This window comes from Corvus cornix, chromosome 9, assembly GCF_000738735.6.
Source record: "Corvus cornix cornix isolate S_Up_H32 chromosome 9, ASM73873v5, whole genome shotgun sequence".
NCBI classification, from domain to species: Eukaryota; Metazoa; Chordata; class Aves; order Passeriformes; family Corvidae; genus Corvus; species Corvus cornix.
This window is the reverse complement of record NC_046339.1, coordinates 5078486-5104123: the sequence shown is the minus strand read 5'-3', so window position 1 is coordinate 5104123 and position 25638 is coordinate 5078486. Positions and strand designations below refer to the sequence as shown.

Genomic DNA, 25638 nt, shown 5'->3' with positions numbered 1-25638 from the left:
CAGAGAGCAAGGGTGGAAGAATGAGGACAGAGGAGAAAATGGAATCTTCCCTTAGCTTGAGCTCATGCAAAAACATCAAAATGTCAGTGATGGAAAACCAAGAAAAAGAGCATTAAGAAGAATTCCAGCTCAAACCAGACCAAAAGCCAAAGTCAAACACAGGGAGCTTGGAGAAACCGTCCTGCCCTGGATCTTTTGAGGGTGGAAAGTGTCGGCTGACACTGGGGGTAGAGCCAACCACATTCACCCAGCATGGAAGGTAAAGGCAGCCCCTGAGCTGCTCTGGTTACTGCTACTCCATGGCCACAGAAATGGCAGCAGCCTTAGACAGGTGACAAATCTAGGATGGGCAGGGGAGTTTGAAATGTCATTTCGAATTGTGAAATCGCATTTCATGCTCTTGATCAGTACTTTTAATTTTAAGCCTTAGGTGCATTTTGAAGTTTGCCAAACACTACTGTGAAATATTTTCAAGGCACAGACTGTCTTTTGCTTTGAAAACAAGTTACAGTGGATGATGAAAAGCACTGTGGCCCTTTTTCAGTAAGGTGTCTCAAGAAAATAGATATTTGTAAGCAACAAGAAAGCTTCAATATGACTAATACAAGTGCATTTGCAAATCCTTCCCTGGAGGACTGAATAGTTTAAAGAAATATCTTAACTTTTATTTTGCCTTTAACTTAATAGTTCAAATCTAGCTTAAGACAAGGGTAGAAGCAAACAGCTGTTACTACCTGATGGCTGCTGGGCAGCCTATGCAAAATGAATCATTACTTTTAGACCTATTCCTGTTAGATAAATTCTCACTTTGTAAAATCACTTCTGCGCCCAAACACATTCGTCAGCAACCACAGTGTCTTCGGCACACGGAAGCAGTGAAACACAAAAGTTATTACTGATAAATTAGCTGCTTCTTCCCTGTTAGTGCAGGAAGGGGGCTGCTGATGATGAACGATATTGCAGCTATGCATAACCTATTCCTAAAGCACTGGTGTTTTGTCTAGGGGCTTCTACTGCCAAGAAACACTCTTTTCCATTATTTCCCAGGGGGCCCAGATCTAAGTGTAGTAGAGAATTTCACAATTAGTCTATTTTCTCATGAGATGCAGCCTAAATTTTTCTTCCTCTTAACTCAATCACATTTTTCCAACTTAAAATCTTTTCTGCTCTACATAATTCTTGCCACTTCTGTTGCCTGAGTCATAGTAGTTACATTTATAAAACCATATTCTCCCCCTGTACATCACCAACCAAAATGTTTCTGGAGTTTTCTTCCAGCCTTTTTGTTTGTTTGGGATTTCTTTTTAGTGGACTGGGGGCTTGGGGGGGAGGGGGTTGTTTTGTCATCTTGTACAAACCTCACATCTCTCTGAGAACTTCATGACTCCTTTCCTATTTACATTTCTTGTCTTCCCAGACTCCACCAGATCACAAGACAGAGTGACTGAAGAGGGATGCTGGGGTTGGGGCTCCCTGCAGGAGCCATAACCCCACTGCAGGATGGATTATGGCTTCCACTAAAGGACACCAAACACCAAACCCAGAGCCAAGGCAAGCTCCAAGGTTTGCACAACATGCCAACCTTCTCCCAGTGCTGCACTGAGACATAAGTGCAGCGCTGGGAGAAGGAAAGAAGGGAAGAAGCAAATTGTTATCACTGCAGCCATGAAACTAGACTAGTCCAAGAGTTTTCCTAGCTTGAGAGGAAAACCAGGTCCGTGGCATGGCCCACTGTTCCTTATTTTTCTTACAATACTGCTTCATTACAACTGTGCTTTGGTATTTTCTGAACTCACTACAAGAACAGAGCTGCACTTTCCACCACGTTCTGGGCTGTGCACAATCCTCAAGCACCCAAGACATGAGGAGCCCTCCTGAAACCTCCAAGACCATAACCCCTCCCAATCCTTCTCCCTCAGGCATGACACAAAAAAATTAGCTCCGACCCTGATCTTGGAGGTGATCCGCAAAGGTTTTGCTGAAAATTAAAAGCTTGTTTGAGATCCCTTAGGAAGATAAAAGTACACAGCTTGGCTCAAATGGAATTACTGCAGTATTAAAAAGAGATGTGAGGGACAGACTGCCAATTACTTTCACCTTCATTCAGGACACAGAGCTGTGGAAAAAGCAAGAGGTGAGCCCTCAGCTCCCTTCATTTCAGGAGCAGCCTGGAACTTGCCCAGTCCTCACGTACCAACCTCATGGCAGAAGTGCTGGCTCACACCCTATCAGTGGGGAGGGAAGGGAAGTCATTCCTGCCCTGCCACTCATGGCCCTACACAGCCCAGCATGGTGTGCAGGCCCTGGCAGCACTCCTCCATAGCTTCCTGCTTCGGAGTCTGGGCACAAGCCAGCATCCAGGCACCACCTCAGCACCGCGCAGGTGTGAAGGAGGTTTGGTGGGATGGGCCTCCAGCTTCCCCTGACAGATGGATCTCATGGGCAGGATGTGCCTCCAAAACACACTGTCCCTAATTCATCCCCTCTGGAGCTCTCAAAAAACATTGCCTGAAGACTTGACTTTTCCCTGCTTGCCTTGAAGAAACTTTGGAACACAGTCAGATCCCATCCGACCCACATCTGGAGCCTCTTCCTTCATTTCCCTCAGTTTTGCTTTCTTCCTCCCCTTTTCACTTTTTAAATTTAACCTGACTCGACAATTTACAACATTCTTCACAGCTTTGCACCTTGTGGAGCCCCATCTGTGCATGCAAAATGCTTCCAAATCCAAATGTTAGTGCTCTGGATTGCGGTTTAACTGCTGGAGTTTGAGGATTTGTGTTTCAGGGGAAAGGGAAGGGTGCTCTGCCTCCCACAGCGGGGAAAACAAACCTTCTCAGTGCACTCTGGTTTCTTGTTCTTAACTATGAGATCTGATGGAAGAAAGGACATCTGCAAAAGGGTAATATAGACAGTGCAGTGGTAAAGGAATGGGAAAATGCTGCTGAAGGAGGAATTAGAACAGCACCACTCGCGTTCAGCTGTTCACCGCCATTAACACAGCATGGGGCCTCAAAAAGAACCATTCAGACCCTGTCTTGCAACAAATGGGGACCCAACATCCTTGTTACCACAGGCTGACATGGCCACACCTCCCAGCTCTGTGCCTTTTGTCCCCTACCCAAACTCAAGTGCCCAAGAGTGAGGCATTATCGATAATGGGCTAATCACAGGTGTGGCAGCAACCTGAAATCTGCCTTCTGGTGTCTTTCCAAATGCAAAGTCACCTATAACTGTGAGTCACCTTGTACCACCAGGTTCTCCATCTTTGTTTTTTCCACCTGTGAAATACCTCTAATTGAAAGGGAAGGTAAATTCCCTTTGAATTGAAGAAAATATCCATATTTCTAAGCAAGGGATTAAAAAGGGAGAGAAAAATGTAGAAAATTCAAGCCAATATCATCAATCATAAATGCTGATGTGGAGTGGAAGCTCACTGCACGTGGTACAGTGGAGATTACAACAGCCTTAGTCTGGAGCTGTCCTTCAGTGCTGTGAAAGGAGCAGCCTGAGCGAACCCCAATCCTCCATCTCCTAGATTCTCCCCCACTTCCAGCACTGCTGCTCCAAGAGGCAAGTGTCAAACTCTCCCTCAGGCATAGAGGCTCATGCCCTGGGAGAGTAAATGGCTTTTAAAGTGCTGTGCACCCCTTCAGCACAGCGTGAAGCAGCACACACGGGACATAATCCATCATGCGCCAAAATAATATATTGGAGAAGGGAATTAAGAGAGACACAAATTGTCAGCATTTTTTTTTTATCTCACTTAGGATGAAAGAATGAAAACCTGGATTAGTTGCATGATCAGCTGTTGGGTTTTCCTTTAAAAGTTCCCTATAAACTGTGTGGAAGGGAACCAGGCACCAACTTCAGCAATTCAAACTTGATATACTTAGGGAAACTGTATGTGCTTTCCCTAATGAATATTTCCCCTGAGTCAGGGGAGCATAAGGAAATCTGAGAATTGCAGAGAATGAGGAGAAATGGATTTATACAGTAAGCTGTAATTGTTTCAAGCTTCATGTGCTAGAGAAAGGGGTCTGTACCACTGTTTCCCTTACAAAATTAAAGGTTCTTTACTTATGGCCAGTGGAAACTTTGGGAGTGAACTCTACTTGAACTGCAGTAATTGTTTGTATGATGGTTCAAATGATGCGGTGTGACATTCCAAAATGCGCACGTAATTTAGATTAATTGCACAGCACACAGACCTTTTACAGCCTGCAGTGAGACTGGAGCTCTGTGGCAGCACGTGAGACAGTGAGGAAGGAGAACCCAGCTCAGGGTTCACCTAGCACTGACTTGTGTTCTCCTGCACATGTGGTACCACTCCCGACAGCAAATCCTTCCCGTCCTCCCTGCTCAGCTGCAGGATCTGTCACTGCTCCTCACTCTCCTGGGTGAGTCACTGCAGCAGAAGGCTCTGACAGGAGCCGTTTGGCCCATTCACACTGAGGGAACAGTAATAATTAGTCATACTGAACGGAATAAAAATGAAAATAATTGACACAAAATGGGTTCTACGGAATTTGTTCCCAAACCCAGCGAGGCTGAACCCTTATATTGTGCAAACAGGCTCCACTGAATCAATAAACTCACTGATTTATATCAGCTGACAACTGCCCCGTTGAATTTAATAGGAAATTATCTCTTTTGTATAGATTTTCCCTACTGCTTATAATTACAGTTCTCTCAAATTTTACAGGATGATTCAATGATCAACATTCCTTGTCAGGTCCTTTAGAAATGGTCTCAGTTTTTGAAAGCGAGTGCATGGGAGAAATTCAGAGCAGCTTTTGGACTAATCACAAACCTGAAGTTACTATTTATTACTGTGCAGTGCTGTAAGGAGCACACACCTTCCCACATCCCACAACTCCCCAGCCCTTCCTACCCCTATTTCCCCACCCCAAGGCTGTGGTAGGTACATCACACTTTTTCCAGATGGTGGGGATGAGAAGGACCAGATCCCTTGGCAAACAGACAGAGCTTCCAGACAATGGGAGACCTCATCCCACAGAAGTTTCATGAGTCTCAGTAGTGTTATAAATGGTGTAAATTCATCCAGCTTTGGGTCATCACTCCTGTCCACGTGTACCCCAGCACAAACCCATAGCCTGTTAAATGCCAGTGGAGCATCGTCATGGTCACCCCCTGGTTTCTTAGCTTCAGCCATTGATTTTGGTTGCAAGTTAAAGTTTCTCTTGAGTTGGTTTGGGGTGGTTTTTTTGTTGTTTTTTTTGGTTTGTTTGTTTGTTTTTTTAATCTGGGTCAAGTTGTTTTCATGTACCTCTATGGAAAATGTCCCACATTTACAGAATAAAGTTGCTTCCAGTAAATGCACAGCAAACATGAACCCAGGGACAATGGCACCACCTATTAGGAAGAGCCACCTGGGTGCAGCAGTCTCCTTGTGAACCACAGATCATCCTATCTGAGCCACACACCTAACCCTTTTCAACACCAAACAAGTTTGTACAACATCATGGAACTCAAGCGGTTTGGTTGAAAGGGATGTCAAAGATCATCCAGGTCCAATCCTTCCACCATGGGCAGGGACACCTTCTGCTAGACCAGGTTGCTCAGAGCCCCATTCAGCCCGGCCTTGAACATTTTTATGTATTTAAAAGCTAGGAAGAAATATATCAACTACATTCAGAGCTGAAGAAAAGCAAAAATTCTTGCTGCCAATATTGCTTTAACTGCTACAGAAAATGCTTTCCCCATTTGCTTATACTGGAAAAGTAATTTCTTTGCAGAAGGAGAGAAATTAATTTTGGGACAGAACCTTAGGTTATATCAGCTGAATTACACTGATCTACTGATCAAAGACAAGACTTCATTAACTTAAAACAAAATGGTGGAATTCATTTTTAAGTGATAATGCAAAACCTACACAGAGTAGACCCCTCCAGTATGGTGAGAAGAAAGAACTGTCTCTTCCAGTGAAGTTGCAGATTCATTTTCATAAATTTATGAAATACTTCTCAAGCTAGTGGGAGTTGCTGTGCAAAGAACTTCAGTGCATTTAAAACACTCTTAAAGGCATTAACCTCCCACATTTTATGTTACAGTGTTCCCTAGGTAACCTTGGGGCAGGAACACCTCACTCCACAGTGCTCATTCCCCCAAGAGGCTGTTAGAAGGAAAATCACCCCAAGACAGCAACAGCATTCAGACATCTTCCCTTTGAGTTACACCCTCATAACACCAGTAATATCAATTTATCTTTCCTCCATTTAAATCAGAATCTTCCTGTTACAAGTGGTTAGACACACACACACACAAATAACCTTAACAGAGCACATATAACTCATATAACTTAAAAAATAAACAAACCCTTCAGCAAGCCAGGGATAATTGTGTAGGCAGATGAAGATCGATGGTGAATCCCAGGGTACTGAAATAGTAATTAAAAATAAACAAACAGGAGATAAAAATAGAACTTAAGCAAAATATTTTCCCATAAGGGTTATACAGTAGTCAAGCACCCTATCAAAAACAGCAGGAGAAGCAGACGTTTCTTTCTATTTTAAGTAAAATGAGATTCATTTTCCAGTAGAAAATGGGCTGCAACCCCCAATTAAGTCAATTATCAAAGCCAGAATAAATTCCAGTTTTTTGAAATTGGTAAATATTCATCATTTTTGAAAAATTCAGAGAGAGCCTGTCCTTGACTATGCAAAACCTGTGAGTGTGACTTCTGCAATGCACACCAGTCACACCCTCCTCTGCCACCTAAAAGGCCATGAGGAACATGGTGTTAAATGCCTCAGCCCAGCTCCTCTGCCTGACTTATTTAACACAAGATCAGAATGCAAGTTCAAATAAGTGTCTACTTAAATGACACTTCCCTGAAAATGAGAGTGGGTATATTGTGGCATCACTTCAAACAAAACACAGACACACTGGAAATCTTGCTTTAGCTTTCTCTTCTTCTGTACTTTGAGAAATGTGATGATCATTAATAGGTGATACAAGAATTCAGTGTGATACACAGACCCACAAAAGGACACTCCATCACAGTCCAATAATGTTCCTTGTGCATACAATCTTTGTGTTTTGCCTTTTGGGAGTAGACTCAGTTTAATTTCAAGTGCAAAATTTAGAAATAAAAAGGAAGGGCTAAAACAATAAGGAACATCAGCTTGCTGGGTTTTTTTGCTTTTACGTATAATTTCTAATTCTTCATTATAGTGAAAATGCTTTGCGCAGTTTCAGTTAAACAGCTTTCATCAACACTGTACAGAGTAATTTTGAGTCTTAGAAGATTCTAACTCATAGTTAGGTATACAAAAACAGGGTATTTTCTTACTTTAGAAACTATGCATCATGTCCAAAAATCACACTTAAATAAAGAGGGGGACAGATGAGTTCAGCATCTATGGTAGCAACTGCTTTGGACTATCTACATTTATATGAATATTGTTCCAGTTTGGCTGATGCTTGTTCTGTTGTGTTTGTATCTTATGGATAAATCATGTTCCTCGAGAAATATCCCAGTTCAACAGCTGTGCTAAAACACTGCATCCCAGCCACTGTAGATGCACCATAATTCAATTTTGCATATTGGTACCATCTTTTCTTTCTATACACTCTCCACATTATCCATAAAATCCACTCTAGAACTGAGACGAAAACCAACACGAGACTTGGAGCAAAAAAAAAAAAGGAAAAAGGAAATAATTTAGGACAGCAGCAGCAGAGCCAAGTGTAATTCACAACTGAGCACCTTAGAATCCAGAGTTTTCACACTCTGGTTTGAAAAATCTGCTCAATATATACAGCTTCTCTCTAATAAGATCAGGGCTCTGAGATGAGCCAAACCTACCCACTGCTTAGCTGGCACTGAATTTGCTAATGCATTTTTCAGACTCATACTTACTAACAGAGTCTTGAAAAGCTCTGCTGAGGTCAATGAGGGCAGGAATTCTGAAGTCTTACTCCCTAGTTCCACAGACTGTGGGTTTTTTCTATCCAATCAGCACTTTTCTGTAACAAAAACAGGAGCAGTCCTTGGCCACTGCTTTCACAATAAAGTTCATTCTAATACTGATGAAAGAAAAGCACAAGTGTCCTCAAATTCCTCTAAAAGTCACTTTTTTGATTGCAAAATGGGGCAATGAGAACTGCTTTATCATAAACATGAAAAATTAGCAGTGACCAAGCACAAACTGTTTCAGAATTGATGGAGGTTGGCTGAGCAAAAGTGCTGCTGAAAAGCCCAGTCACAAAGAGCCAGCTGGTGAGCTCTGGGGTGGAATTTTCTCAGGAGAGCTCAGTGCTCTGAGCTCATGGCAGTTCTGTCCTTGGTGAAGCTCTTGGATTTTAGCTCTGGCCTTGGACCACAACACCAGAACCAATGGAGAGGTAAAATGGTATGGAAAGAAGTTAGAGGTGTTCAAGTCAGCAGGAACTAATTTAATTTAGAATCATAGAATAATTTAGGTTGGAAAAGACCTCCAAGATGATCAAGTCCAACCTTTGACTGATCACCACTTTATCAACTAAGCTATGGCTCTAAGTGCCACACCCAGTCATTTCTTGAACATCTCCAGGAATGGTGACTCCACCTCCCTGGACAGCCTGTTCCAATGTTCAGCAATCCTTTCCATGAAGGAATCTTTCCTGATGCCCAGCCTGAATCTCTCCTGGCACAGCCTGAGGCTATGTCCTCTTGTCCGGTCACTAGATTTAGCTTATTTTTAGTCCACAGGAACTACCTGACATCCCATTCCCAGCTTCTAACATTTGTCTTTGAGAACTTCCGGAAGAGCAGAAATTCTGGTATGCCAGAGGAAGGGCATGCAGCAACCCAAACAACTCATGATTAGAGGTTAGACTTGGGGTACTCAATGTTTTCTTTAAAAACAGGCACCAAGCTTCAGCTGATGTAAATTTTTATTATTCAGAGTGCTAATATAGCATAACTATGCTATGAACAATGTGGAGTTAATGGAAATACCCAAGCATGCCCCAGAATGGGAAACAAAGGTGCAAGTAATCTCAGGCTTCAAAAGTTAAACCAAGTTATGGTAGCAGGAGAAACTAATACTGGCTAATCACACCTCACTGCTGGACTTGTTCTATCTCCTTACTGTGTATATTGGCTTCTTCAAGAGCCAGGCATAGACAGTGTGATCAAATACAGCCATTTCAGTGCCCTGTCAGTGCTAACACTCCACAGAAACACTCCAGCAAGCCAGGAAGTTAGAGGTTAATTCACCTGAACACATGAATTGAATTGTCTCGCCTGGGGAGAACTGGAAAATGAGCGAGTGAGGGATATAACTGTATTTCTTATCATACAATTCTGTCATTTTACCTTTGGTTATTTAAGTTACTGAGAAGATTCAAAACAAGTATGGAAAAATACTGCACCGATCCACATTGTGCGACTGCAAGTGTCAGATACCTTGTCTGAATTAACATCCTCCAGCCCAAAAGCACCACTTAAACCTCAGTGTAATATTTCCTGTAATCTTCATACCACACTCGTATCCTTGTCAAAGTATGTAGCTATGCATGAACCCAGCAACATAAAAAATTGGAGTAATGTAGGACTATATTAAATTATGCGTAATAGAAGAGCGAGTGGCAGATGGTATTGTAGAGTATGCTGAGATACTGGTATTTATACAATAAGCATTAAAATAAATGTGTCTGGATAAAGGAGGTTTTTTGCAGGTATGACGCACCTGACGCTGAAATAAATGTTTATTTTCAGGTTACATGCATCATGCACAAGTTATTTTAGACAGATTTGCATCTGTCACATGGCAGGATTAATGTGACACAAATGCAGACAGTAGTAAAGGGAGCTCACAGTAGCAGGTATTGGAGACAGACAACTATTAGGAGACAAAGGCTTCATAAAACAACAGCACAGAACAAAAAGAAAAACCTAGCAACATAAGGAAAAACAGGAGGGACAATAGGAGGTGGCAAAATGCTTCAAAACACTTGAAAAATGAGATCAGGAAGTTAAAAGGGACCTGTCCTGGAAAAAAATTACTGCAAGATATAACAGCAGCTGCTATGGAATGTGGCAGCCACTTAGGAGAGATGGAAAAACCCTCCTGCCCTTCACTCTACTCATCCCAATGAATGGCAAGACTCAAAGGCAGGAAATGCTGTCACAAATCACACCAGTGACCCCGCTCCAGTCCTCTCCCTCTGGGCTTGCACTGATACCCTGATACAGAAGCGGTCAAATGAGGTGTGGGTCCCTTCCCCTGTTCTCATTAAAACAATATATAACAAAAATCCACTGCAAACAGCAGGTATAGCATTGCCTTAAACTACCCTGGCAATATTTCCCCACAGCTGTAAACAAATTTTTAGCCTTCAAATCTGTTGCCCTAAATAGATGCCCATGTTCCTCAGCTTATAAAAGCATACAAAGATGGGCTTACAAAGAACCTCCCGTATTTTTGTCTCAAAAAAAGAGCTCTAGGAGGAGATGGGTCACATTATATTCTGCCAGGTCTTACTTGGAAAAAATTCAAATAATCCCATGGGAACCAAAGCAAGAGTTTGAGTGACAGGTGGTAAGAACTTGGTGGGGATAACAGTGATATTTTGCTCATAAGGAATATTAATGATGGAGGAAGAATGCAAATAGCCCAGCTTCTGAATGGGAAGGGAGCATTCTGTTCTGCAGTGCTCCAGACACACCAACAACCCTGCATGTTTGAGCAGTTGTCCAGCCTTTCATCACTTTGCGATAACATCACTGCTTAGTTTACCAGGCGTGTAGCTCAGACACTTTGGGGTACTGGGGGAGGTGAAGTGTCCATGCACAAATTAAGCATGTTTTTTTCCTTTACAAAACATCAGAAATAAAATGAATTTAAAGTCTCGTTCCACTGGTGCATTTAGAAGCTCCTCAAATAGTCTATTCCAATTGCACAGCAATTCTATAAAACAAAATGAATAGCACAAATCCAGCAAATATATCTCCTGCCAAGATGAGCTCTCCTGTTTTAAAATCTTTTATAGCATCTAATGTATTTATTTGCATCAGGAGGGCATTATGCCAGTTAACATCTGTGTTCTCTAGAGTTGGTAATTCGGCCTCCCATAACTAGTCATCAATTCTGCATGAAAATACACAACTGTCTTTCCACTATAGGTTCTATCTGCTGCCCAAATTTTCCATGCACATTTAGAGAAATAGTTAGTGAAATACTTCTGCATAAAGAGATACAGACAGGAAAGGACAATTCAAACACCTTCAGACTCCCCACTCCCACCTACTGATGTCATTTATGGACCTTTGTATTCAGAGCTGATATTTCATTATGAAAAAATTAAAGACCAAATCTTCTCCTAGTATAAATTGACATGGCGTCTTTGAAAGGTACAGGATATTTCCCAGATGTCCATCAGCTAAAGGTTCGGTCCTGAAACCCTAGGGCAGTTCACAGCACACAAAATCAGCAAATGCATGTATATTTTAATGTGGTTTAAATTACCTTAACTAACAACAAAATCAATGCAGGTGTCTCCTCCTGAAAGGCAGACATAATTTCACCAAAAGTAAGGAAATTTTCCTGGTTTATAACAGAAAAACTAGGTGCCAGAATTGTAATCATACTCAATCTCTCTTCAAATTTAGGTGCCTGAATACCTTTCTGTATCTAGCATTAAATGAGCAGGAAAGAAACCCAGCCTTTGCCAGTGAGAAATGATAAAGGAGAATCAAAGTCATAAGAGACAAAGAAAGGAACTGAGATTTGGCCAAGATCGTGAGCAACCGGGTGGATCCAAGGTAAGCCATGTGCCAAGCAAAATTATGTAGGTCATTATAATGCAATGAAAGAACCAATTTTGTTTCCAGCATCACCACAAACTTTCCTTCCTCGGATGACCTTCCTGCCAGCCTGGCCAACCCCAGGGTGCATCTGCACCACTCTGCTCACTGGTAACGTCCTTAAAGGTTGTGAGCTAAAACTCTGCCTAGAACACCTAAACTTCCAACTCTCAGCCCTAAAATTCAATTATTGGGATGATTGGCTTGTCAATGTCTGTCCCCTCTGTACCTGATTTTAGGAGAAAAACTTCTAGCACTGTACTTTCTGTAAAGAATTACGTTGCAATTGGAAACCCAAGGACTCTGTATTCTTTGCACACAACCATCAGAGAAAATGCCTGCCCAACAGCATGGTCTGGTGACTATCCTACTAATTAGTGAACCAACCACTGCCTAAATGACAGGTGGTTTGTAAAGGCCACTTACAGATGGCCTGGGGAGTATTAGCAGAAGGACAACAGGCCACTTTTCACTGCCTCACTCAGTGTTTGCAGTGCACATTTTATTGTCTGACTGTTTCCCCAAGACCCTTTATGACTTCATGCTTGGGATCTGTGCTTTGGTTTCTGCATAGCTTCAATTGTACAAGAAAATAGCTGTGTAGCACTCCAGCAATCAGAACAAGGGATTTCAGCTGAAGTGCCATGTGCTCTGAATATCCACAGAAGACATATCCTAGAATGATGAGGTCAACGACATACCCAGCATCTCCTAGAGAAAACACATACCAGTTTTTACTGCTTCTTGAGAGGTTTGTGAGCCAAATTATAGTTCCTATATTATTGTCAAAACAGTACTTAGGTTCCCAGTTTATTAGTTAGAGGCAGGCATTTTATTCATCTGTTGCAGTTACTGTTTTTTCTTTTTTTCCTTCAGGTTTGTCTTCAGCTCAGTGTTTTCTCTTGAAATTGCTCATATTTTGAACAAGAAAGCAGATTTATTTTCTGTGATACGTGTTCAGTTGGTGATATCAGAAAATAAGTAGAAGAATGTTATATGGTTTCAGGTTACATGTGGGAGCCAATTTTCTAGGATTAATGGCTCAATTAAATGGAAGTATAACTTCAATATTCTTTTTTAAAATGTGTATCAAATCACACCATCTTCCTCATTCCTGGAAAATGTTTTAGTTATTTTACGGACCAGTGAAGTTCTGAAAGTCAGGTCTTTTTTTGTCTCAATCACAACAGACTAAACTTTCAAGCTTGTGTACATAAAGATTTCTTGCAGGACAATTTATAGCAGTGCAATGTCAGTCAATACCACAGTTAAAGAAACAACTGGGCTTCCACACTAGCTACGACTGTAAATTACTCTTTACCTCACTGCTCAGACTATTAACTCAATTAATCCTTTTGTCCAGAAATCACCACCTTTACAGAGTCTTTACAGATAACTCTCCAACACAGAAGGTTAGAGTGGAGCCATTCAGCCAAGACACCTTTTGCCTTCCCATTCTCAATATAAATACTGAAAGTGGTTCAAATTTGGCTTCATGCATTTAAAACAGGAAATTATGTACTTCTACATTAGCAAAAAAAAGGCTTATGTTGAGGCTTTTTTGTTCTCACTGCACAGTGCAAGAATCAAAGGCTAATGAGCAAAATTTCTCTGTGAGTAGGTGAGAAATCCTTTGAGTTTTTTCCCCCACTCTTTTCTAAAACTGAACTATGACAGTCAGACTTTTTTTAAATGAAAAGCATTGTAGTGCTGCAGTGTATTCCAGCATGAATACAGCACCAGCCAGAATGAAGGAACCACTAATCTTATGTGATTTTACACAATTCTCCCACACACTTGAGTCATGGTCAAGCTGTTTAGCCTCCATATATTGTGATTAATGTAAGTAGCAAGTGAAATTGCTCTTCTCTGACAGGATATTTTGACTCCACCTTTATATTTTGCAGTTAGCCCAGACCTGAATGCAATGAGAAATGTGATCAGAATCATCTGAGTAGTTCTGATACTTCTGTATAAAAAAGTGCTCTAATATTATTTGGCAGGGACTGCTGCCTCCTAATCATCAGACTCACATCTTCACAACACAGACAGCAACAATAGGCACTGTCATTTCCCCTAGAATTGGAGCACAAAAGCCTTCAATATGTTTGATTTTTCTGTCTCAGAGCTCTTGATTTTCCAGGTTATCCCTAAACACAAAACATAGGATTTTTATTGTTCATTTTATAATGAAACATATCAGCATTGTAGCTTATTGTTTGAATGGTAATTAGGTATTTTTGATCTTCTTTTGAATGCTACTTTTTTATTTAAACCCTTTTTGTTGTTGAACAAACTGAAGTATATTCCTGGCCACCACACTACAAACAATTCAATTTGTCAGATGCTGCACCTGTCACTGTTTTGTGTCTCCTCATAAGAACATTGAATTGCATTGCTGCAAATGTCCCTGTTGATCTGCCTCTACCACCTATGTCTGCTTTACAGTTTATGCTGGCATCCATCAATTCTGTGTTCACCACAGACGATACAGAAACACCTGGCATTGCAAATTCTGGCCACAGACTGAGCAATACAGACTTAAGGCATTTATTTCTCAAACTTCCCACTCCAACATCTGGAAAAAAGTAGTAACTGCAATGCAAGTTCTTGAATTATACTGCTCTATGAGGAAATCAAGGACTTTTTTTGTGCATCTGTATGCATGAAGATCACATATTCTACCAAGAGCAACAGAGCAGGATAGAAGTTCATTGTGCTTTAGTGAAAAGGTCATTAGACATTTGAAATAGTAATTACCTGTATCTATTCACTATCCCCTATGACATCCCTAATAAGAGAGCTCTCTTTTATCATGCCTTTTAGACAGTACATTTCACAGACATTGTAACAAAGAATGCAGGAATATTTTTTATTACTTTTATCTTTTGAAATAAATTATTACATAATACTTTGGGGGGGGTATCATCTTTCTTTTATGAACTTGGAATGAGAAGGTGAAATGCCTAGCAGCAAAAATATTGACAAATATTGTTAGACCTCTCTAAAAAAAAGTATTAATTAAACCACAGCGCTCTGGAGGGTTAAAATACCTATTGCTAAATTCTGTATTTGAGAGATAGGAGGAGGCAGCAAGGGGCCACCAGAGTTATCCAAGGCAGAGATATTGCATGATGCTCAGGCTATGATCAGTTGTTTCATAAAAACAAGATCAGACTATGACCAGCAGCAGCTCCAGCCTAGCTGCACTTATCTTTTTTTTCCTTGTCCCCAAGAAGACACTTAATATAAAATTTAATCATCCAAAATTGTCAAACCCAGGGCTCCCTTATAAAAGGTCCCCTCACTGAAGGGATACAGAATGTTGGTTTTTTGGTTTTTTTTTTTTTTTAATTAAAGTCTTTGTACTTCACATTCCAAATGCTTTTGGATTTTTTCTCTCTTTTTTTTTTTGTACCTTAAATATAAGTTAAAAATAATTTTAATGGTGATTGCCATGGCAATGAGTAAGCTAAGCTCTCAATATTTGAACTTCCAGCTGACACTCGAGCATTCAGTGTCTTGCTTTGACTGATTCATCACACCCAGTTTAACAGAACAAACCCCACACAACTCTGAGGTTCCTCATGGCTCTACACAGGGCAGCACATGGAGCGATTTGGATCCAGCTGGGAGAGGAACAGGGACACATGAGGTGTAAGTAATTCCTTGAAAGCAGGAGTGCTATGCTTTAAGACATGGGAATGCAGCTGTGATGGCTGCTGCTTTCAGCCAGGGGACCGAGGGCTGGGTATGGAGGAGCTGCTCTGCATTTTCCATGGGCACCTCTACCCAACTCCTCCTGCTTTGCCTTTTTCTTCTGAATAAAGCGTGTTTCACCTGCATTTTTGCAGAGGCCACAAATCCAGTCCTAAGTGAAGAGGTACAAGTCTCTGGAAATAAACTTGGATGTACTGAATGTGCCTCCATGACTTTGGTGAGATATCAAGAAAATGAACTGACTGATATCAAAAGAAAACTGTTATTGATAAGGCATTAGGAGGAATTTTATATCTCTGCCTTGGTTTTATTAAAGAAATATTATATTTCTCTTCAAATCACTCTGGAATTCGGTATATGCTTGATTACAGGGGCCATAAAAGATGGGTGATCAAGAAAACTTCCAATGTTTTTTCCTGCTTGACTTGCTATATAAAGGGCAAGAAGCCTGATTTTTATAGACCCTAAAATATAAAAAGGACTCAAAATCCAATACACAGCTTTTTGTTGTTGTTTGCTTCAATAAATCTACATTTTATCTTCTCTGCAGTGCACAAGTTTATCTTCCAAACAGCATCCATTTTGAAGATACACTCATCAGCACTGCAGGATAATTTTTTTGAGAAGTGCTGCAGGATTTCTGACTCCTATGGAGCAGGAATATCAGAATAATATCAAGATTAGAGCTTAAAACATAAGTACAGGAGAGTATATCTGCCCTCACTTTTTGTGACAGACAGTGCTTTGGTGCACAGATGCACTGTTAGAATGCACAGCCTCACTCCAATCTGTAAGAAAAGCAGCAATATCATGCAGGTGTGTGTTCATAAGGCCAGGTGCAGGCAGACAAGCCTGATTCTGACACCACACATAGCCAGTCACCCATAACTTGCAATTTTTCACTACTTCTGCATCTATATTGCTTCCCTCAAATCAAAACCCCAGTTCATCATACTGCACGTTACCACCAGGACCCATTACCACAGCTTGAGCCTTTATTAAGGTATCAGTATTCTTCCCAGCACTCTTTGCTCCACAATCCCCAATTAAATTACTGCTTTAATTGTCTGCAGTCACTGACAGATAGGTAAGTTCATGTGCTAGCCCACAGCAGCAACTGAAGGTACTTGCCTTAGTGCAGAATTACAGTAGAGATTTAAGTGTTCTTTCTTTATGCATAAGGAATGGTCATAAATCATTGCTTCAGTACAATCTGCTTCAAATGTTGTGTTTTGGGGACATTTTTTTTCCCCTTTTTCCAGGCTGTGATTCACACTTGCACTTGCCACTGGCCTGATTTAAAAGTTACTTTCTGCTTTCCCATTTAAAAGGTCCTTTCTGCTTTCCAATCTTTATCAATATTTTGGGAGTGCTAATATTCACAATGAGAATTTCTCTTAAAATAGAGAGACTTTTTAAAGTAGTTGTTCATATTTTGTGTGCCTGGGAAGCCTTCTTATATTTTAGTGAACATCCAAGAATGAGGAAAAGAGATTAGCACACTGGAGTTAAGTTAGAAAGCCAAGTTCTTTTAGTTTTCTGGTAAATAATACAATTGTTTTACCTGGACTAAGCCTCACCCTGTTCCATGCAGAACAAGAGAAACCAAAAATGATCAGGAGCAATGGCATCCACCTGCACATGGCTAAAAGTGGCAGTGCCTCCAGTCACACAATATTCCTTTTATTCTGTTTTGATTGTTTTATGCAAGATCAGAGATTTAAACTGTGCTGAAGTGCTTTATAGTTCCAGCTAAGTTAAGAAGTGACATTTTAATGGTGCGTTTGAGGAATTTATATAGACGAGTCATCTGACCCTAACGTGATAGCTCCAGTGTAGCCCGGAGTAATTCAGCCCAGACCCCATGGGGTCAGACGAAATCGTAACTCTCTTTTGGTCTCTGAGCCATTAAAATTCAGCTAGACTGCAAAGTTGACAGCTGTTTACTGTAAGGTTACCTCCTGCCTGCCAAATAACGGGGCTGCTCCTGGCACCTTTCCACCCTGTGAGTTGAGAAAAGGCTTCCTTGTCATCAGAACGGAGCTGAAAACGTTGCGTTCCTCCAGCTGGGAATGCAGGTTCCTTGGAACAGGCTTCAGCAAGACTGAACTGGTCCATTCCCTTACTTCACTTCTTCTCAAAGTAAATGTTATCACAACATTTGAGGGGAATATAACCTCCAAACTGGAATTCTGCCTAGTAATACTAGCAGACCCACAGAAAGATTAGGAGTAATGGCACCTGCTCTTCCAGAGCCTCCTAGCTTTCTCAGGATACCCATGTTGCTGTGAGAGAGAAGACCAGGCTTGCTCCCTGAGCTATAAGTGAAAAAAACACTTTTTCCTTTGTTACATGGAAAAAAAAAAGAAGCCATAATTTTGTATCATCCGCTGCCAAGAAGATGCATATTAATGATAAAAAAAGACAAATGTCATGTCGAGGTCAAGAAACAGCACAGAAAAGTCAGCATAATCTTCTCATTAGAGCCCCAATCCCCATTTCTCATCATTTTGTAATTCTGTGTTTTACTGTTTCTAAAGACACTCTCAAGACTGTAGGAAACATTTTGCATTATAACAGTATTAGCTAAAAATAGGGTAGGGAATACAACAACAACTCTCCTTTTTTTTTGCTTTCCAGCTCTCCTGTGTGCTCTCCGCGTAAGCTCATGAGTTTCACTCCCTGCCACAAAGCTTGGGTGTCTCACCAAAGAGGACAGACCCTCCTCATTTTCCTTTGTAGTCAAAACCACATGCTCAAAGGTACAATTCAGAACCACTCACAACATGTGCAAACAAACGAAATCTTCCATTTTTCAGCCACTCTACCTGGGGAAGGTTGCATAAAAGGGAATAAAACTACAAATTCTTCCTCTTGCTATTTTTTAAAAGAAAATAGAGAGATAACTAGTAATTTTTACCCCAAAAAAATGCAGTGTAGCTACCTACCTGCAACAGCAGTGCTGGGCTTCCGATCCGCACAAGGGGAGCTGCCAGTCTACCACCCCAGCTGGCTCAGGTGCCCAGCCTAAAAGGTGGAGCCCCCTAAACACCTGTCTTTTTACCATTTGCTGTTAATTAGCTCTAAATTTCTTGCACCTGCCTTGTTTGGGTCTTAGGCTCTGTAAAAGCGACCCCAAGTCCCAAACTCAGTGTGGGAGTTGACTGTGGTGAGCAGCAACTGCTGTGTGGGTGTTTCAGGAGCTGGCTGGGAGGCAACTTACTGATACTTGTAGGTTTTAAGTCACTTGATACTTCTGAAAATCTTATCTAAGTGTTTTGAACACCACCAAATGTCAGCAAAACCAGGATGCAGCGGAGATACTCCTTGTGAACACAAAAAGTGTTTTCACCCTAAAATTTTTCAGTCATATGGAGGCACTGAGCCCAGGTCTAACACCCAAGGCTGAGGGTAGCAGCTATCTGCTGCATGTCATCCCATCCCATCCCTTTCCATATTATCCAGTCTGGGCTGGTACTCTCTTCATCATCCATCAATGGTCAGCTGTTGTGTTCCCCAAAAAAGCAATCTGCACCTTTGCTGGCTGTTAGGTTCACCTGTAATTCCCATTTATTTCACTCGTCTCACTCGTTATTATTTACCAAGCCCTCCTTGGTTACTGTGTTGTTAGTTCCTCTGTTTTCCACGACTAAGATGGATGTTGAGTTCTTAGCAAACAGGACTGTTCAACAGATGGCTGTTCACTTCATGCTCTATTGGACTGATTGTTTGGTCTTTTTATAATTAGATTTTTTCTGGTGCTTTGTATTATTTTAATGAATCCTTATTAATGGATGGGGCTAAACAAAAAAGGCTCTCCTCAAGTGTAATGATTTTGAACAGTTAAGAGCAGGACTTCTTATAAAACAACAGTCTGGCCTAAAAACCATCTTCAGATTCTACTTGTGCATGTGCAGGAAATTGTTTTGGATGCCATTATTTTTAAAAACTCAAGTAATTTTCTTCATACCAAGATTATTTTCTTCCTCTAATGAGTATTATAAAACCTGTCAGGTCTGAGGCTTCTATCTTTAGTCATTTGTTGGAATTATGCAAGTCCAGAATTTAAAATAGAACATATGGAGCCTCCTGACTCGGTTCAAAAATGGCAGAACTAATTCCATAGAAAGATTTCTCAGAAAAAAGCTGACTTTGAAGCCAAGTGGATCATGGAAAATTTTAGCAAAAAGTATATTTTGAGAAGGTATGAGTTGCTTAAAATGCTGTGTTGCATCTTAATCTTAACTTTAGCATTTGCTATCAGGAATGCTGTAATAACATTATAATTATCTATAATATCTGAGAAATTTTTGTTCGTCCTACTTAAAGGTAATGCAGTGTGAGTCACTAAAAATTATAAAACTGAATTGCCATTTTAATTTCAGGATATCATTGCCTCTGCTTTGCACGACCCAGATACACCTAGCTAGGAAGAAAAATTTTTTTATATATATATTTATACACAAGTACACATTTACACAGAGCATTGGAAAAACAGACTCAATAAAATTGAACATCCCTGATCTTTTGGGCAGCATAATGCTGGACACTGAGAAAAAGTTACTCTGTGAGGCTTCTCCTCCCATCTGTTATTTCTCTCTCTGCTTCTTGGCAATTTTTCCCAGTGACAAGGCGGCGGTGAAGGTCTGAATCCAGCGATCTGAGTGGGTGATATGTATCAATCTTTTGCCACACGTATGCAGCATTGCTAGGCAACAGGTAGCAGCATGACACCCACATCCTGCAATTTCCTTTTGGTGACTGAGACTTTTACTATATTAATTATACTGAACTTTATTTCATGCATTTCAGGCATTAACTTATATTTTTAAAAACTCTTTGGGCTAAGATTACTTTCTGCTTTGTGTTGAATGAACAAATATTGGCAACTGATAAAATCATCATTCTAACAATTGCTAGATATGAATGTGGTACATGAAGTCTTCTAAAATTGCAGATAAGTGTGATATCAGATTATTTTGTGTAGAAGATAACTATGCCACAAGGAAAAATTTTTTCTAGGTCTTCAAAACATAAAAGACATAAAAAGTGACAGGATTATTAGGGAGGAAGTTCCTTTATTCTCTACTTGCCTTCTCTACTCTGTGTTTTTTGCTGGCTCCTCTTTTTCAGTGGTTAGGATGCTACAGAGGGACTAAGCTGCAGATTTACTTTCATGCCCCATCACAGACTTTTTGTGTGACCACAGGCACATGAGGCTGTGTTTTACCACAGAGAGAAGGCAAGTGAGCTGCACTCACTTTACTCCTCTTGAATTAGCCCAGCTTAGGAAAAATTGCCAGCCCTTCAGCATTATTGCACCCTTGCAGGCAATGTATTTTTCTATGGATCTGGGATTTCTCAAGGATGTCTTCCACAGTTATTTAAGCTGCAATAAACTGGGTCATTCTACACATTTAATTTTGAAATAATTTGCCTGTCCATTCTGAATACACAAAGGAAATCCCTGAAATGTGCTCAAATGGAGCCAGTCTATTTGTTGTAAAGCGCTTGTGTTAGCCACTGATGAGTAATAGTAAGTTCAGCTTTAGTTCACACCCTCTGAGAAACCAGGCAAATCAAATCAAAAGTAGCATCATACTCATATTCAAAGTTTTGCCAGCAGACAAACATTGTTCAGGGCAACCCCTGAGTTACAACCCAAACTACATCTGCAGCAAAAGGCTCTTTGAAGGTGTGTTCAAATGATCAATTAAATTACCATTAGTTGCAGAACTACCGTTGGTTTCTATATCTCAGCTAAACATGAGTAATTCAGGAGTCCAGTATCATTTGTGAGAAATTGAACACAGCCTTAATCAACTTGGGCTCCAGGTTCTCACCTGTATCACTTTATATGCCACAGTGTTTGTGAGCTGACTGTGGTCTGTGTGTGCACATATAAAGTTCCTTGACACATCAAATTCCATATCAGTGCAGATAGTCCCTTAAGAGCAGCTTAACTTTTGCTATATTAAGATAAATGGAAAGAGGGAAGGGCTCTCCAAACCTTTATGCAATTATTTTCAACAAGACAAGTACATTTATATGATATATTTTGTAACGCAATTATTTTTATAAATGAAGCATCTTTTAAGTGTGTCCATGGCACCTGAGTCAGCATCATTTATGGTGCAGGCATGGCCTGCACTTGCATATTTGTCTGAGGATTATTTGCTGCTGTTACTCACCAGGTTTTATGTTCAGGTTATGACTGGAATGTGGTTTCCATTCAGAAATTTTATTTAAATACAAAGGGAATGACTTCGAGAATTTGAAATTAATGAAGAATTTTTTCTTTTCTTCTGCAGCTGGACCTCTCCTGACATTGGCTCAACATAGCAAAGGGAAGCAAATTCCAAAGCTGAACACAGACCTAAAGATAGGCTGTTTTACTTAGCTCTGAGGTTTAACCAGGAGGAAAACAAGAGAGCAGTTACTTCAGAAGATGTTTTACCTCTTCATTTAGACTTTAAAAGATCAGTGCTGGGATAGTTTCAGATGGGTAGCTTTGTTTGAATGCACTGAGATCTCCTGGATGCCGGGTGGACTCCAGAAGGAAAGTCCAAGTGCTCAGAGCAGCAGGTCAGGACGCAGCCGGGGAGTAGCATGGATGAGGAGTTGTGTGAGAGACTGCTGCACATCCAGCCATGAAGAGCTTGGAGAACAAGCTCGTCAGCTACCAAACACACCTTCTTAACACCAAATCCCTCTGGCCTAGGTGAAAAAATGCAGGCTGACAAGCACACATAAAAACTTGGATGGCTTTTTGATTAGTTTGTTCCCTGTTGCTGTGCAGTTTTGTGCCAGACACGAGCCCAGTGAGAGCAGAAAACCCTGCCATGTTTGCAAATACTTGATAGTCAAACAGGAGCATGACTTCAAGAGTCAGAATTTATCGCTTAAAAATACAGTTGTTTAACCAACAGAGTGGTTTCAGTTGCCCTGTTAGTATTTGGATTGTTGTAATTTCCACTAAGAATTTAGCAAGCAACATCAAAAGCTTTAGCTTGGGGAATTCCTAAGCAGGGATATGTTTAACACAATTACAGATGTATTTGTAGAAGATGCAGAACTAGCTGTAGGAACTGATAATTTAATTAGATTCTGGTTTTTGTGATTCATGTGCCTAATATTCTGGGTACTATATTAAAAAAAAATACAACTTAATTTTTCATAGGGCATTGCTTTGTTCTGCTATACAAGCAAAGAGCTGATTACATGGAAGGCACAGCTTTGATTGGCTATAAAAATTAGGACCTCATTGTACTGTGAAATAGATTTCAAATGTAGCTAAAGAAAACAGGCTTCATATACATAAATACATAAAATCCCCAGGGAAATATTAACACCATATTTGGGAATTTCATGTTGAAACTCAAACTATATGAAGCCTTGAATACCAGTAGCTGAAACAAGGGAAAAAAATGTTCTTCATAAACTATTTATAATACACATTTCTTAAAATGTTAACTCTCAGTTTTGCACCAGGATTTAATGCAACTGCTATGAGACTTTTAAGTAAAGTCTCCCTTGTATCTCTAGGCTACATACTGTGATCAGCAGAAGTGCTGGCTTTATCATTTTCATAGACCTGATGCAGCAGTAGTTCAGTGACAGTCAGTGAAATTACACCAGTGAAACTGAGAGAATCACGCCCATGTTTATTAAGTAGAACAGAAATGTTTCTTTTCGGGTTCAGGAGATGCTTAATACATGTCTGAATGTATATGATAGGCTGGGAAAACCAGTCTTCTCCTGGACTGACTGTGTAGTTTAAAATGCATATGCCCTGGGTATCTCAAAACCTTGTGTAAAACAAGTTTGCTCTATTTGTGGATACCATGAAGGTCAAAGGGATTTCATAGACTTTTTTACCTTATTTAAGCAGTGCATCAGTGATCAAATTCTACTCATTGTTAAAACCCTGTAGTTACCTGCAACTGAGCAAAACCCTTAAAATTTACAATAAATACAGCGTGTCATAAATCTGGGTAGGAAGAAATTTAAGACCTGAAGATCTAAGAAGAAAAGAATTCTTTGGCAGATGAGGCAATATTTGTATAGATTTTCTGTACAAAGTCACAATCACTCCCCTTCCAACTGCCTCTAGAAAGCACAAAGAACGTTACACGTGATACCTACTGCAGACAGGTTGTAATATTTGTTACAGTCTTTTAGAACCTCTTCCACCCAAATTGGTGCCCCTGCAGAACCCCAGCTGCTGGCTTTTGTGCTAGGGAAGAAAGGGAAGAGCAGCAGGTGAGCAGTAAAGCCACACACAGAGCGAATCGATTCGGCACTGGGAGGAAGCCGTCACAGGGATCCCGGAGCTGGGCTCCTCCTGCCACGGAATAATGCACTGTGCTGCAAACCTGCTACTCATGAGGAAGCAGAGAGGCCAGAGACACATCCCAAATGGACCCATTTCAAAGGATTTCTCCTTTGAAAAGCGGCCATCAATGCTGCAGCTGGAGCCTGCCCAAGTCAAGATGGTTTCATGCTTCAGAAGAAGTGGACACAAAAGTGCAGTTTCAGAAGACAAAAACAGTGTGATGAAGCTGCTCCTTACTGTCTGAGTGGCAGTATCAACTGAAAATAATTCTTCCAGAAAATGTCAGGATTTTTTGTTTTGTTAGAAAGTTCAGTGGGACTTAGTAGCTTTATGTGCATGATTAACCTTTGTTTTCAGTTTTCAGATTGTCTAAGTCTGAGAACTACAAGTCTATAAAATTTAAAACAGCAGAAGTACTTTGGCACTCAGAAAACATCAGCATCTAAAGCAGTTTGCCTTCTGTTTGTGTATGTTCTCATGCTTTGCTCCTCATCGTGGTGGACAGACAGCACTACCAGATTGCAGAGGTGACATTTTTCTGATGCACAGGGCAGCCAATAATAAAAGAGGCAATGTAGGTATTGGGCATATATGGATTTTTCCCAGTGCTCTTTGGCTGGTTCAGCTTCACAGAATGATGATTTTCTACTTGCTTTTAAAAAGCCAGAATTATCATGAAGCTATTTAGCCATTAAATTTCCTCAGTACATATATGCATACATGGATAATGTAACAAGAAGACAATGAAAAGAAGAGTGCAGCTTGATTCCTCATTTCTTTTGAACTCTTTCAAGTTCTCTTCTTGGAGGAAGACATGTTTCTAATAGTTTCAGCTGGAATATAGAAAGCTAATGATGTACAGTTCTAATGTGCAAAACAGAGTCCTTATTACAAGGAGCCTTAGACAATAAACATGTAATGAGTCCAGAAGTAATTTCTCACTGAAAGCTGATGGTTCCAGAGTCCTTGACCCAAGTGTGAGATTTGTTTTGTCAAGATGGCCAAAGCCATCACAAGTACATAAATTGAAAAAGGGCAAAATGGTTATATCAAAACATTGAGAAAGCTATTCAGACTAATTAATGCAATCTACAGGAAGATCAGCCAAGGTTAGCACCAGATGTTTCTTGTCCCACATGCCACAGTTTGATTGTATTGCAATTAATTCAGCTGAAAAGTCTCTGTGAGAACTGTTTTCAGCACTATTTCAAGCTTGGTTTCAAACACCAGAAATCATTTCTGATTTCTTAAAACATCCTGGAAAAATGTGAGCCTCTACAGTTAGAGCATGCTAAAAAGTACTTCTAAAAATTGCATTTAAAGAGCATTAAAGGAGTATTCTCAAAGTAGTTATGATTACCTTTGGGGCTCGGAGCCCAAAGGTACAGCACAAAAGCTTAGGGCCTTATTCAGTAAACACTTGCCCTGGATCATACTCCAAGTTCAGAGGTACAACAGAATTTTGAACCAAGCCATTGTAGTATTTATCCAATTCACCACCCAGAACATGAACAAACAAAAAAAAAATAAAATCAATATTTCCCAAAGTATTTTACAGCTCATCCTCTATTATTTTATAGCATATCAGACCAAAGACCTATTGTATTCTTACTGGGAAGAAAGGTGCTTGTAGTTATTTAAGGTTTGGGGTCTGCTTAAAAATGACTTTAATGAAAGTCAGATACTCACAGGCATGAAGTTAAGAAATAAATAATACAGAACATACCTTATCATAATATACCACTTTATGTTGTTGCAACATTTACAG

General features: G+C 40.4%; 1 protein-coding gene across 2 annotated transcripts in view; it reads right to left on the bottom strand.

Annotated features, from left to right (window-relative positions):
* The window catches only part of NLGN1 (neuroligin 1), a 484704-nt gene that overhangs the window by 409317 nt on the left and 49749 nt on the right, over window positions 1-25638 (bottom strand). Inside the window, exon 1 of one of the 2 annotated variants that reach the window (XM_010397366.4) lies at window positions 18484-18654. The exons of the other annotated variant lie outside the window; for it this stretch is intronic. The gene's annotated coding sequence lies outside the window, so the exon portion shown is untranslated. Of the gene's footprint in view, window positions 1-18483; window positions 18655-25638 lie in introns of those variants that run through there. 2 annotated transcript variants of the gene reach the window in all.